We start from the raw sequence: 12,230 nt of genomic DNA on the forward strand, positions 1-12,230 counted from the left end.
TAGCTACATCATATTGTAATCTTTAAAAAGTATAATTAAAGGTAACACTTCCAGCTGTATTATCAGCCCTTTAGAAAAAAACAATTTTAAAATTAATACTAATACAAATATAGTAACAACATATTAAAACCTAACGGTATAGGCCTATATATGTATTATGTTAAACATACTTTAAACATACTGTTATATAACAAACAACAACTTTCTGCTTAATTTTTTTTTTAAATCATCACACAGTAGGTACATGAAGGAGTAGCTATTGAAACTTGTTGAAAAAGCCTGTTAAATCACTTCTCAATTTCTTTCTACTCACTTTTTAAGTTCAATCATCTGCAATCCAATGTTATAACCTTTTGTTTCTGAACCATACCTATACACACACACTATTCCCTCAGATTTTCCTATCTCTGCTTTTACACTGTAGTAAGATAGGTCAGATTCTTCTGCATTCACTGAACGCAATGTATAAAACTGAGACCAGGTTTTGCAACGATCTTTACTTAAGTAAAGTGAAAGATCTTTTTCTTCTTTTGTTTCCATGTTTCCATGACTTACCATTGCAATTTGATAGAGCTCATCTGTCTTTATTGGTAAGCGTACAGTACCACCCTAGATATTAAAATAATATTTCAATAACATTAAAATTAGCTCAATTGCTTCCATAGAGAAAATCACAGAATCAGGACAAAAATAAATGTTCTCAGGGAAATTAAAAGCAACATGATTTGGAATATTACAACAGATTCTTCCTATGGGTCCAAGGGGCAGTACGTATAATTATACAATTACAAAGGCAGGTATATTCTAAAGTGTATATATTCAAATGTTTTGGAATATGAAACTTAAAAGTTTAATTCACAGTGGCAAATCATTTATGTGTGATTTATTTGGAAACAACACTATTAAGAATTGCTTTTATACCAAAGCAACGTGTTATTACAGATGAATCTAAAGAAAAACAGAAACAACAGATACAAAGTGGTATTTCGTCAGTACCTGGAATTCTGGATTTGCTTCTGACAATGGATTCTCAACTCTAAAATCAAAAGTTTTAAATCCATCATGACTGTATATACAAAAACAATGCTGACAATTCTCCAATATGATGTAAACATGGTCCTTTAAATATTCTTCAACCTGTTACAAAATAACATTATATGATAAGAATCTAGGCAGAAAAGTACTTGTACTATTTTAAAAATAGGATTCTTAATCTTACGTGTGTGTGATCTTCCAAAGCACTATCTAAGGATTTATCGGCATTTACAATAGTCCAGGTTTCACCATCATCAACACTTGTTATTACAAATAGTTTGTCTGTAAAAAAACCTTTTAAAATCAACAAAATTTCAAAACCATTACATCATACTAATTCTTAAAGTGCTAAATAATAAACAATAGCAGATTATTTTATTTATATACATTGCACAACATGATTAATTTACATTCTGTATGTAATGTGAATTTGCCAAGACAATAATTTTATCTGTGGTATTTGAAAGGAAGATAAATAAATGTTTATTTGAATTTACAAAGACAAGAGAATAAATTCAAAAAGCTTTTTTTTTCTTTCTACAAAAATAGCAGTTATGTGTTACAATAATTACTAATGTGCATGTGTAATGTCTGATCACCTGTATAATAATGTATGATTGTTTTTTAAGGTTATATTCTTACTTTCGTTATTTTCGAGTTTCCAACCTCCTGCAATAACTAATTTCTTGGAATTTAAGCATAGAAATTGACCAAGGCCTGCATAAAAATAAAATATGTACTTCTTATATTTGAAAAATACAGTATTGTTTAAAAAATGTATAAAGAAGTATGGTTTGTGTTAACTTTATAGTCTCTAACATTACTGCAATTAAATAATTTTATTATCTACTGTTTTACACATTTTCTTATTTGTTTCCTTTTTTACCAAATGAGAGTAGACCAGAAGAAAAATAGTTCCATAATACATTACAAGAATATTATCTTGTTACTGTTTTAATGCGTCATTACTACAGTGAATTAGTATATGTGTTGCTGGAAAATGTTTGGTCAATTTGACATGTACATTATAACATTATGCATGGCATCTTGTAAAAATAAATTTTAAAAAATTAAAAAAAAAAGTATACTAACTATAAAAGCCTGTTAAAACAACTTGGACATCATCGGGTTCTTTCCATGAGTCTCCATTGTTATCAGTCTTTATCCTTATTATTTTTCTCTCCTTAGTTTCATTATCTTGTCTAACACACAATAGAACTATCTTTCCCCTCTTATCAGTCACAATTGGTACTAGATTATGAAAGCTGTGCAGTAAATATTAAATATCAAATGTTGCATGTGACAATCATTTTTGAATAAATAAGTATTGCAGCAATCTATAAACATTATTTGAAAGTCTATTTTAGTAATATTGTAATTGCTTTTTTTTTACTTTTTTAAATAATATAACCATATATATTTGATGAGCAATGGAAATTGTAGCAGAAACAATCGTTAATTCAATGTTTACTACCAAAATATACAAAGATTGTCAATTATCCCTGTACTATCAACACCTTTCTATTAATTTCTATCACATTTTGATGTCGACATTCAATACCTTGCACCATTGTCTTCTAAAATCACTTTTGATTTTGTCCACTTTATTTTACTCGCCATTACAGAAAATCCACCAAATTCCCCTCCCCGCATAATTAAAGAGGAGTCGTTTTGTTTACAGAAGACAAGAAAATGGGAATTTGTAGAAATCACTGCTGGTTGCCTACAAAATAGAAAACATTACAGTTAATTAACAATTTTATTTGAATGTCTCACATAATAATGGTGAACAGCCCAAAAATAGCCATTTCAAGGGCAGACACCACACACCGTTTGGTCTCTTACTTCTTTGAGCCTTCTCTATAATGCTTTTTAACCAAATGAATATTGTGCCAGAGAAAATTCAATAAAACACACACTACGTTGTTCATACAACGAGAATTATAAACTAAAATTAGGATTATTGTTATTAAAAACTGATTTTGCAAAAATAATTTAAATAAAAAGTATAGATTGATAGAATGATTTGTGCTTTACAATGTTATAACTGATATACAATATAGACAACATATAACAGACACAGTGATGAAATAAAGACAGGAAAATATTTAAATCAAAAAATTAATCAAAATTATAAATTAATTATAAATTACAAAATTAATGATACCAAAATAAGAAAACAAACACAATATTTACCTGTACATGTTACTCAAATCATTACTAGATGCAGGGAAAACATCCCCTGCAGAAAAAAAAAATTAAAACACTATAATCATGTCATGACGTTCAATACTTAAACAACATAACATATCAAATATGAATTAACATTAACACAGTTAACAGTTTCCTTTAATTCTGCCCTCACAAAAAGACACAAATATATTTATATTACAATAGTCTTCTCTCCCTAAACCACACAATTTCAAGCATAACCGCACCCTTTAATCTTTTAACCATTGGATTGTTTTGTTTTGCCAAAAATATGTTTTTATGACCTTTTTGTTTTTAAACAGCCAAATGCTATATTTAGTTTCTCGGCCATTTTCTTTACAATCAGGTCACACAGAGAGGTCATTACTGGCAATCGAAGATGGAAAATTGTCAGCATGCAACCCAAGATCGCATAACCCAACGTAAACTAGGAAAGTTGTACATATTTTTTGGAGTCATGTAGCTTTCAGGCATATTCTTGTAGGACTTATTTAGTCCAATCAATCTATTCACAAAAAATTACAATAGTAACAAAACAAGTATTTATCTGCTTTGAAATGAATGCAATGCCTTGCAAGAGTATCAGGGCGTTACTCCACAAGTGACCAACAAGGACCTTACAGCCACACGTCAAAAGGGATACAATGACAATTCAATCCATTTGGTTACGACTCGACTTAGCATTGACAAATGAGTTACTGCAGGTGACTTGGTTAATATTGATTAGTGGTAAGCATTGAATATTTCGGATGGTATTTAGAAGGTGTTGTAATATATTTCAAGATCCTGGCAATAAAGTCATCTGTACATACAGACAATGACAAATTGTACATCGATCCTACTGTTCCAGCGTCTGATTACTACAGGGATTCGTGATGACATCAAGGAAGTTTTTGAACTTTGTTATCTACCAAGGTACTACTTTCAGGCAATACACCAACATGATGTCATGTGGAAACAACTCCCATCTAACTCACTGAATGATGTCCAGTAGGCCTACATGTTCTGTTACAACTAAAAACATACATCTTTCATGTTTTATAATAAACTATGGTTTAACTTTAATATAATAATACTAATTTATTTGTTCATATGGATACAGTACAATTCTACTTACATGCTACATATATATTTGCTGTGGTTGTATGTGTTACTTTCTCTATCTTTCCCCCTACGTATGCCATATTCTTACACACTTCACATATGTACTCTCCAGCATCAGTTAAAAGTACCTTCTCAAACTCTAAGCATGTTTCATTAACACCAACTGTTGCTTTGCCTCTTTGCACATTTGTCTTACTGAATATGGAGTCAGAAGACCATATCAATTTCTTTCCATCAAAAACCTTTCTATACCAACTGATAACAGTCACTTTATCTTCAATAATTCCATCTTTGCAGGTTAAAACAGCTCTTTCCCCAGGTGTCACAAAACAATTGTCCATGTCTAAAAAAGTAAAAACAAGTTAAAATACAAGGTACAAGCCAAGCGTTGCAAACACTTAAACCTATCTTGTTTATACATTAGAAAATGCTGATGATTAATTTATTAATCTATCTATTTTAGGGAGAAGTAGGGAGAATTTCAGAGAGAAATAGTTTTAAAACTGTGTAAATGTTAATCAATTGCTGTTTTGGAGAAATGTTAAAGCCTAAAACTATTAATGTTCTATTTTAAATATTATATGCTGTTTTCTTTTTAAAATCTAAATGTGTTATTGTACACTCTCTTGGTGTACATTAACAAAATATACTTACATGCAACATACAGCTTTGCTGTGATTGCATGTGTTACTTTCTCCGTCTTTCCCTCTACAGATGTCATATTCTTACTCAGTTCACATATGTACTCCCCAGCATCATTTACAACTGCGTTCTCAAACTCTAAGCATGTTTCACTAGCACCAACAGTTGCTTTGCATCTTTTATGTACTTCTGTTATCTTCTTTGATACATCAGAAGACCATATTATCAATTTGTTTTTATCACTAGTCTTCCTATACCAACTAACAGTAATATCTTCACTCTCCGTTGTTTCATATTTGCAAGTTAAAACAGCTTTTCCTCCAGATGTTGCAAGACAATCATCCATGTCTAAGAATTTAATAAAACACTTAAGAACGAATTTACACATTTTAACAATAACAATAATTTAAGTTGCACCTTTTAAGCTAACATTGAACAGGTGGATATTTAAGAGAATTACTTATTCTTGCTCAAATGTTGACAACGAGGATGCAGATGAAAAAGCTAACTAAACTGTATAAATTAAAGAGTATTATAAACAATGTCACGGGACATTCTATCCCTCAAATTTATTTAAATAGAAACAAACTTACACTTGATTAAAATGGATTCTATACGTGTTAAACATGCAATTACATTAGACGTAAACGATAGGGTGATTCATTACTGGCTAGAAATCAGCTAGGACTGTGTACATTTTATTTGGAGTTTAAATAATAAATCTTATCAAGAGAAAAAAAATCTTGTTTTAGTCATTTTATGTGTGTATTCAAAATGAGTTTTCATTGATTTTGTTTAAGGTGTAATTTTATAAATTGCACAAAACTGATTAAAAACTCATTATATAAAGACATAGAAAAGTGAATTATCTAAGATGGAAATGGCATTTCCGGTTTATATCTTCTTTAAGCCTATTAGAAATAACAGTTAACCAAACATAGTGTATAATGAATGAATTTTAAAGTGAAAATTAAGTCTATAGTAATCTGAAGTCCTAATAACGATTATTAGTCGAAAACCAAGAGTCATATAATTATGACGAAACAAAGACAAATGAAAAATTAAACAAATATTTTATTAGAAGTTGTTGATGAATTTAACTGATTTATTGACACATACAGGATATTTTATTAAAGCTCGCAAAATGAACTTGTATCTGTCATTATTTTATTATTCTGTCACTCTTGTAGTTCTGATTTTTTTAATTTAAATCTTATCAAACATGGCCTTATCATTACAGTATACTTACAGCCCAGATCTAAAACTTGTAAATTACATTCTGGCATGTCAACAACATCTCTCTTTTCATTCGTCACACATTGCCATCGGTAGACACCAGTATCGGAATGTTCAACTTTTGAAATATTAAGAGAATATTTCTGTGTTGTTGCACCAGAATGTATTTCAAATCTTCCACAACTTTTTGAACTTCCAACAACTTTCTTCCATTTTCCAAATTCAAATTTATCAACAACACGTTCTTTGATTTGTTGTTTTATTGGTGGCATACGAAAAATAATTGATGCATCTTCTCCTAAGAACACCGTCTTTTTCATTTTCAATACTGGCCCTACAATGAACACAATAAATAAAAAAAAAATAGTTTACACAAGGTGATTTAGATTACAAAAAAGATCATGCTAATCATTTACTGGTATATTAATAACTTACTGTAAGTGTATTGTACTGTAAATATCGATGGGAATGATTAAAATGGAGTGTCATTTTACTATTCCCTGAATATGTAAATATCGTGAGAATTAGACAGAATATTTGTATTTGCAATTAACACACTGACCAAGTTTTTATGTAATTTATAGCTTATACAGCAGCTTTTTCCATATGGAAATCGAATTTGACTCTAAACCTGACATTTTATTAAATTTGCAAAATCACTCTGATAAAACATGTGTGTGTATAGGAATAGTAAATACATTATAAAAATTACTTGTAGTTACTACCACCTCTGTAGCATCTTTCAAACATTTGTCTCGTGTAATTGGATGAACTTCACATATATACTTTCCAGCATCACCAATTACAACATTCTTTATTTTCTTCAAAGACAACATTCTATTTTTGTAACGTGTTACTTCAAATCTAGGATCTTTAGAACAATCCTCGATCTCTGTTGTGCCATCTTTCTTAATCTTCTTCCACGTGTAACCTGTTAATGGCATCTCTGCCGGTCCATATCTGCACTTCAGTTCAAAATTACTGAAACCTTGTTTCGTTGAGTACTCTGGATTTTCCATCTTTATCCCTTTATAACATAAATGTTTTGTAAATTTTTGAATTTGCTTCTTACAGTACAACAAATTATTAGCCCGGCAAGCCAGAGCATTTTGGACAAATTAACAAGGTCAAACGCTGGTATTCTGTTTAATCTAGAACGTTTAGCCCCTTTTGGCTCAATGGGCCATGCAGCAAGGAGGCATCCATATCTGAATGTGTTATGTTTAATATCAACTGCTCTAGGCTGCTGTTTGAAATCTGTGTGTATGTTAAATACCAACACATATTTAACACAAAACATAAATTAACAACAATAATATTCACACTGCTTCCTTTTTTCATTTGCTATTAAATTACCATATTTAATTAACTAAACTCCCTGGGCGTTTATTGTTCCAACAAAATCTACTTACATGCTACATATATATTTGCTGTGATTGCATGTGTTACTTTCTCCCTCTTGCCATCTACAGATGTCATATTCTTACTCAGTTCACATATGTACTCTCCAGCATCATTTAAAGCTACATTCTCAAACTCTAAGCATGTTTCATTAACACCAACAGTTGCTTTGCATCTTTTATGTACTTCTGTTATCTTCTTTGATACATCAGAAGACCATATTATCAATTGTTTTTATCACTAATCTTCCTATACCAACTAACAGTAATATCTTCACTCTCAGTTGTTTTATAATTGCAAGTTAAAACAGCTTTTCCTCCAGATGTTGCAAGACAATCATCCATGTCTAAGAATTTAATAAAACACTTGAGACTGAATTTACACATTTTTAACAATAACAATAATTTAAGTTGCACCGTTTAAGCTAACATTGAACAAGTGGATGTTTAGGAAGATTACTTATTCTTTCTCAAATGATGACAACGAGGATGCAGATGAAAAAGCTAAAAAACAAAATGTATAAATTATAGAGTATTATAAACAATGTCACGGGACATTCTATCCCTCAAATTCATTTAAATGGAAACAAACTTACACTTGATTAAAATTGATTTTATACTTAAACATGTAATTACATTAGACGTAAACATTAAGGTGATTCATTACTGGCTAGAAATCAGCTAGGACTGTGTACATTTTATTTGGAGTTTAAGGTTATAAACACAGTAAATGTTATCAAGAGAAAAGAAAATCTTGTTTTAGTCATGTTATGTGTGTATTCAAAATGTTTTATATCAACTGCTCTAGGTTGCTGTTTGAAATCTGTGTTTATGTTTTAAATACAGATCAAACACAGATTTAACACAAAACCATAAATTAACAAAAATAATATTCACACTGCTTCCTTTTTCATTTGATATTAAATTACCATATTTATTTAACTAAACCCCCTGAGCGTTTATTGTTCGAATGGGTTTTAAGGTGGGCGTTTATTTGATTAATGTGATTATAGTAATGTGATAATCAAATAAATTCCAACTAGAGAAAACAGAAAACAAGAATTAATCAAATACAGTAAGTAAAAATGCTTGGTAAATTATAAAAATCGGAAGTCAATGAATATATATATATATATATATATATAAATACTGTAAGATGAGGGCGTATCAATTTGATCTCTGGTGCGCGTGCGTACAACTGAGGACTAGTGCTGTTCCGCCGTACCACGCCGAGAATGTTAAAGAGTCGCTATCCAATCGAGTTTGAACAATACCATGAAAGCCCCAGTGGTCTAATGGTTAGGGCAACTGCATATCAAGCAGGCGGTCCGAGTTCGAGTCTCGGTTGGGGCGACTTTTTCTCATTCTCACAGATTTCCTCATCTTTATCGTTTCAAATTAATTAATTAAATTTCAGTATATCACCGGGTGGTTTAGAATTAATGTTCTTTGCCTGATTTGTTTATATATATAAAAGTATCTCTTCGGAGATCCCACCTCGTGAATAAAAATACTGTAAGATGAGGGCGTATCAATTTGATCTCTGGTGCGCGTGCGTACAACTGAGGACTAGTGCTGTTCCGCCGTACCACGCCGAGAATGTTAAACAGTCGCTATCCAATCGAGTTTGAACAATACCATGAAAGCCCCAGTGGTCTAATGGTTAGGGCAACTGCATATCAAGCAGGCGGTCCGAGTTCGAGTCTCGGTTGGGGCGACTTTTTCTCATTCTCACAGATTTCCTCATCTTTATCGTTTCAAATTAATTAATTAAATTTCAGTATATCACCGGGTGGTTTAGAATTAATGTTCTTTGCCTGATTTGTTTATATATATATAAAAGTATCTCTTCGGAGATCCCACCTCGTGAATAAAAATACTGTAAGATGAGGGCGTATCAATTTGATCTCTGGTGCGCGTGCGTACAACTGAGGACTAGTGCTGTTCCGCCGTACCACGCCGAGAATGTTAAAGAGTCGCTATCCAATCGAGTTTGAACAATACCATGAAAGCCCCAGTGGTCTAATGGTTAGGGCAACTGCATATCAAGCAGGCGGTCCGAGTTCGAGTCTCGGTTGGGGCGACTTTTTCTCATTCTCACAGATTTCCTCATCTTTATCGTTTCAAATTAATTAATTAAATTTCAGTATATCACCGGGTGGTTTAGAATTAATGTTCTTTGCCTGATTTGTTTATATATATAAAAGTATCTCTTCGGAGATCCCACCTCGTGAATAAAAATACTGTAAGATGAGGGCGTATCAATTTGATCTCTGGTGCGCGTGCGTACAACTGAGGACTAGTGCTGTTCCGCCGTACCACGCCGAGAATGTTAAAGAGTCGCTATCCAATCGAGTTTGAACAATACCATGAAAGCCCCAGTGGTCTAATGGTTAGGGCAACTGCATATCAAGCAGGCGGTCCGAGTTCGAGTCTCGGTTGGGGCGACTTTTTCTCATTCTCACAGATTTCCTCATCTTTATCGTTTCAAATTAATTAATTAAATTTCAGTATATCACCGGGTGGTTTAGAATTAATGTTCTTTGCCTGATTTGTTTATATATATAAAAGTATCTCTTCGGAGATCCCACCTCGTGAATAAAAATACTGTAAGATGAGGGCGTATCAATTTGATCTCTGGTGCGCGTGCGTACAACTGAGGACTAGTGCTGTTCCGCCGTACCACGCCGAGAATGTTAAAGAGTCGCTATCCAATCGAGTTTGAACAATACCATGAAAGCCCCAGTGGTCTAATGGTTAGGGCAACTGCATATCAAGCAGGCGGTCCGAGTTCGAGTCTCGGTTGGGGCGACTTTTTCTCATTCTCACAGATTTCCTCATCTTTATCGTTTCAAATTAATTAATTAAATTTCAGTATATCACCGGGTGGTTTAGAATTAATGTTCTTTGCCTGATTTGTTTATATATATATAAAGATAAGGAAATATGTGAGAATGAGAAAAAGTCGCCCCAACCGAGACTCGAACTCGGACCGCCTGCTTGATATGCAGATGTCCTAACCATTAGACCACTGGGGCTTTCATGGTATTGTTCGAACTCGATTGGATAGCGACTCTTTAACATTCTCGGCGTAGTACGGCGGAACAGCACTAGTCCTCAGTTGTACGCACGCGCACCAGAGATCAAATTGATACGCTCTCATCTTACAGTATTTTTATTCACGAGGCGGGATCTCCGAAGAGATACTTTTATATATATAAACAAATCAGGCAAAGAACATTAATTCTAAACCGCCCGGTGATATACTGAAATTTAATTAATTAATTTGAAACGATAAAGATAAGGAAATCTGTGAGATATATATATATCTGTGAGATATATATATATATATATATATATATATATATATATATATATATATTTAAGGCATACAGTATATCGTCATAATGTACTAAACAATAGCAATAGTTATTGCAGTGAACATTGCATTATAATAGTACTTACAATAAACAGATAAATTGTTGACCCCTGAACCCTGCTGTCTACTGTCTTCTATGCTGCAGTTGTACGTCCCTGCATCATGTCTTACGGGATTTTTAAATGTTAGGCTCATTCTCCCTCTACCACTTGTAAACACTTAAAAATATATATAAATTAACTGCATAAATTATGTCAAATATAATGTGCAGTTTAATATATTTTGTAGTAAATACATTACAAGAGCATTTAAGAGCCATTGTCTGTAAGAATCAAAGAAATATCAAAAATAGTGGCAGACTCAAAAAAATGGATTTCTTTCAAATTTTGTACATGGCTATATATGTGTTGAGAGAAATTAAATATGAAGTATTTTTTATTTCACACGTATATTTCCATGACAGCGGCCAAATTTGTGTTTTTGACAAATTTTGTCCTTTTTTAAGGTTTTTTAAAATGGATATTGGTACTACTTTGATGAACGATATTTTTATTTTGTTCATTTAATTATAAAAAATAATTAGTGTATGCATAATAACAATGCATTGTGTACCTGTTTCATATTTTTTTTTTATTTTTGATTTCATACTTTGGGAGATACCATTTATTTAAAAAGGGGTTTTTTCACTTTTTTTAAATTGTTAAATGCAACTAAACTTTACTTCACCATAACGCCCAAAATGGTGTATTTTTTTAGCTGATTTATTACAAATAGGTAGTTCTAATGTTTAATAATTGATTTCTAAAATAAAATACTGGGGTAATTTAAAAATCTACAAGCAGTGTTGCGAGAAACATAGGCATTTTTATAAAAAAATGGATATGGATTCTTTATGTTTTATATAGTTCTAGTTGTGTTGTGAGAAAAAAAAATATTTTTATAGATTCCGTAATTCCCAGTTTTAATGTCATTTTATAGGTTATATCCTCTGGAAATTTGAATAAATTATCAGATCGTTGTGAATTTTAATCTTTGCAACAGATTACTCCTCTTGAAGCTCCTCTTTCATTTTGTTACTTCTTTTATTTGCTAACCTAAGCAGATCCCACATGCCCATCCACCACCACTTGCGACTACCACCCCCCCCCCCCCCTACCCCGACAATAACCACAAAAAGATAAACTGCAACACTTTGGTCGATCATCCACTATAGAGTGTCAAAT

The 12,230-nt window shown here is 31.9% G+C and overlaps 1 protein-coding gene across 1 annotated transcript in view; it reads right to left on the reverse strand.

Annotated features, from left to right (window-relative positions):
- Positions 1-12,230, reverse strand: part of LOC144835436 (uncharacterized) — a 200,910-nt gene that overhangs the window by 123,744 nt on the left and 64,936 nt on the right. The window lies entirely within an intron of this gene.

Source organism: Antedon bifida, chromosome 2, assembly GCF_963402885.1.
Source record: "Antedon bifida chromosome 2, ecAntBifi1.1, whole genome shotgun sequence".
Classification (NCBI taxonomy): domain Eukaryota; kingdom Metazoa; phylum Echinodermata; class Crinoidea; order Comatulida; family Antedonidae; genus Antedon; species Antedon bifida.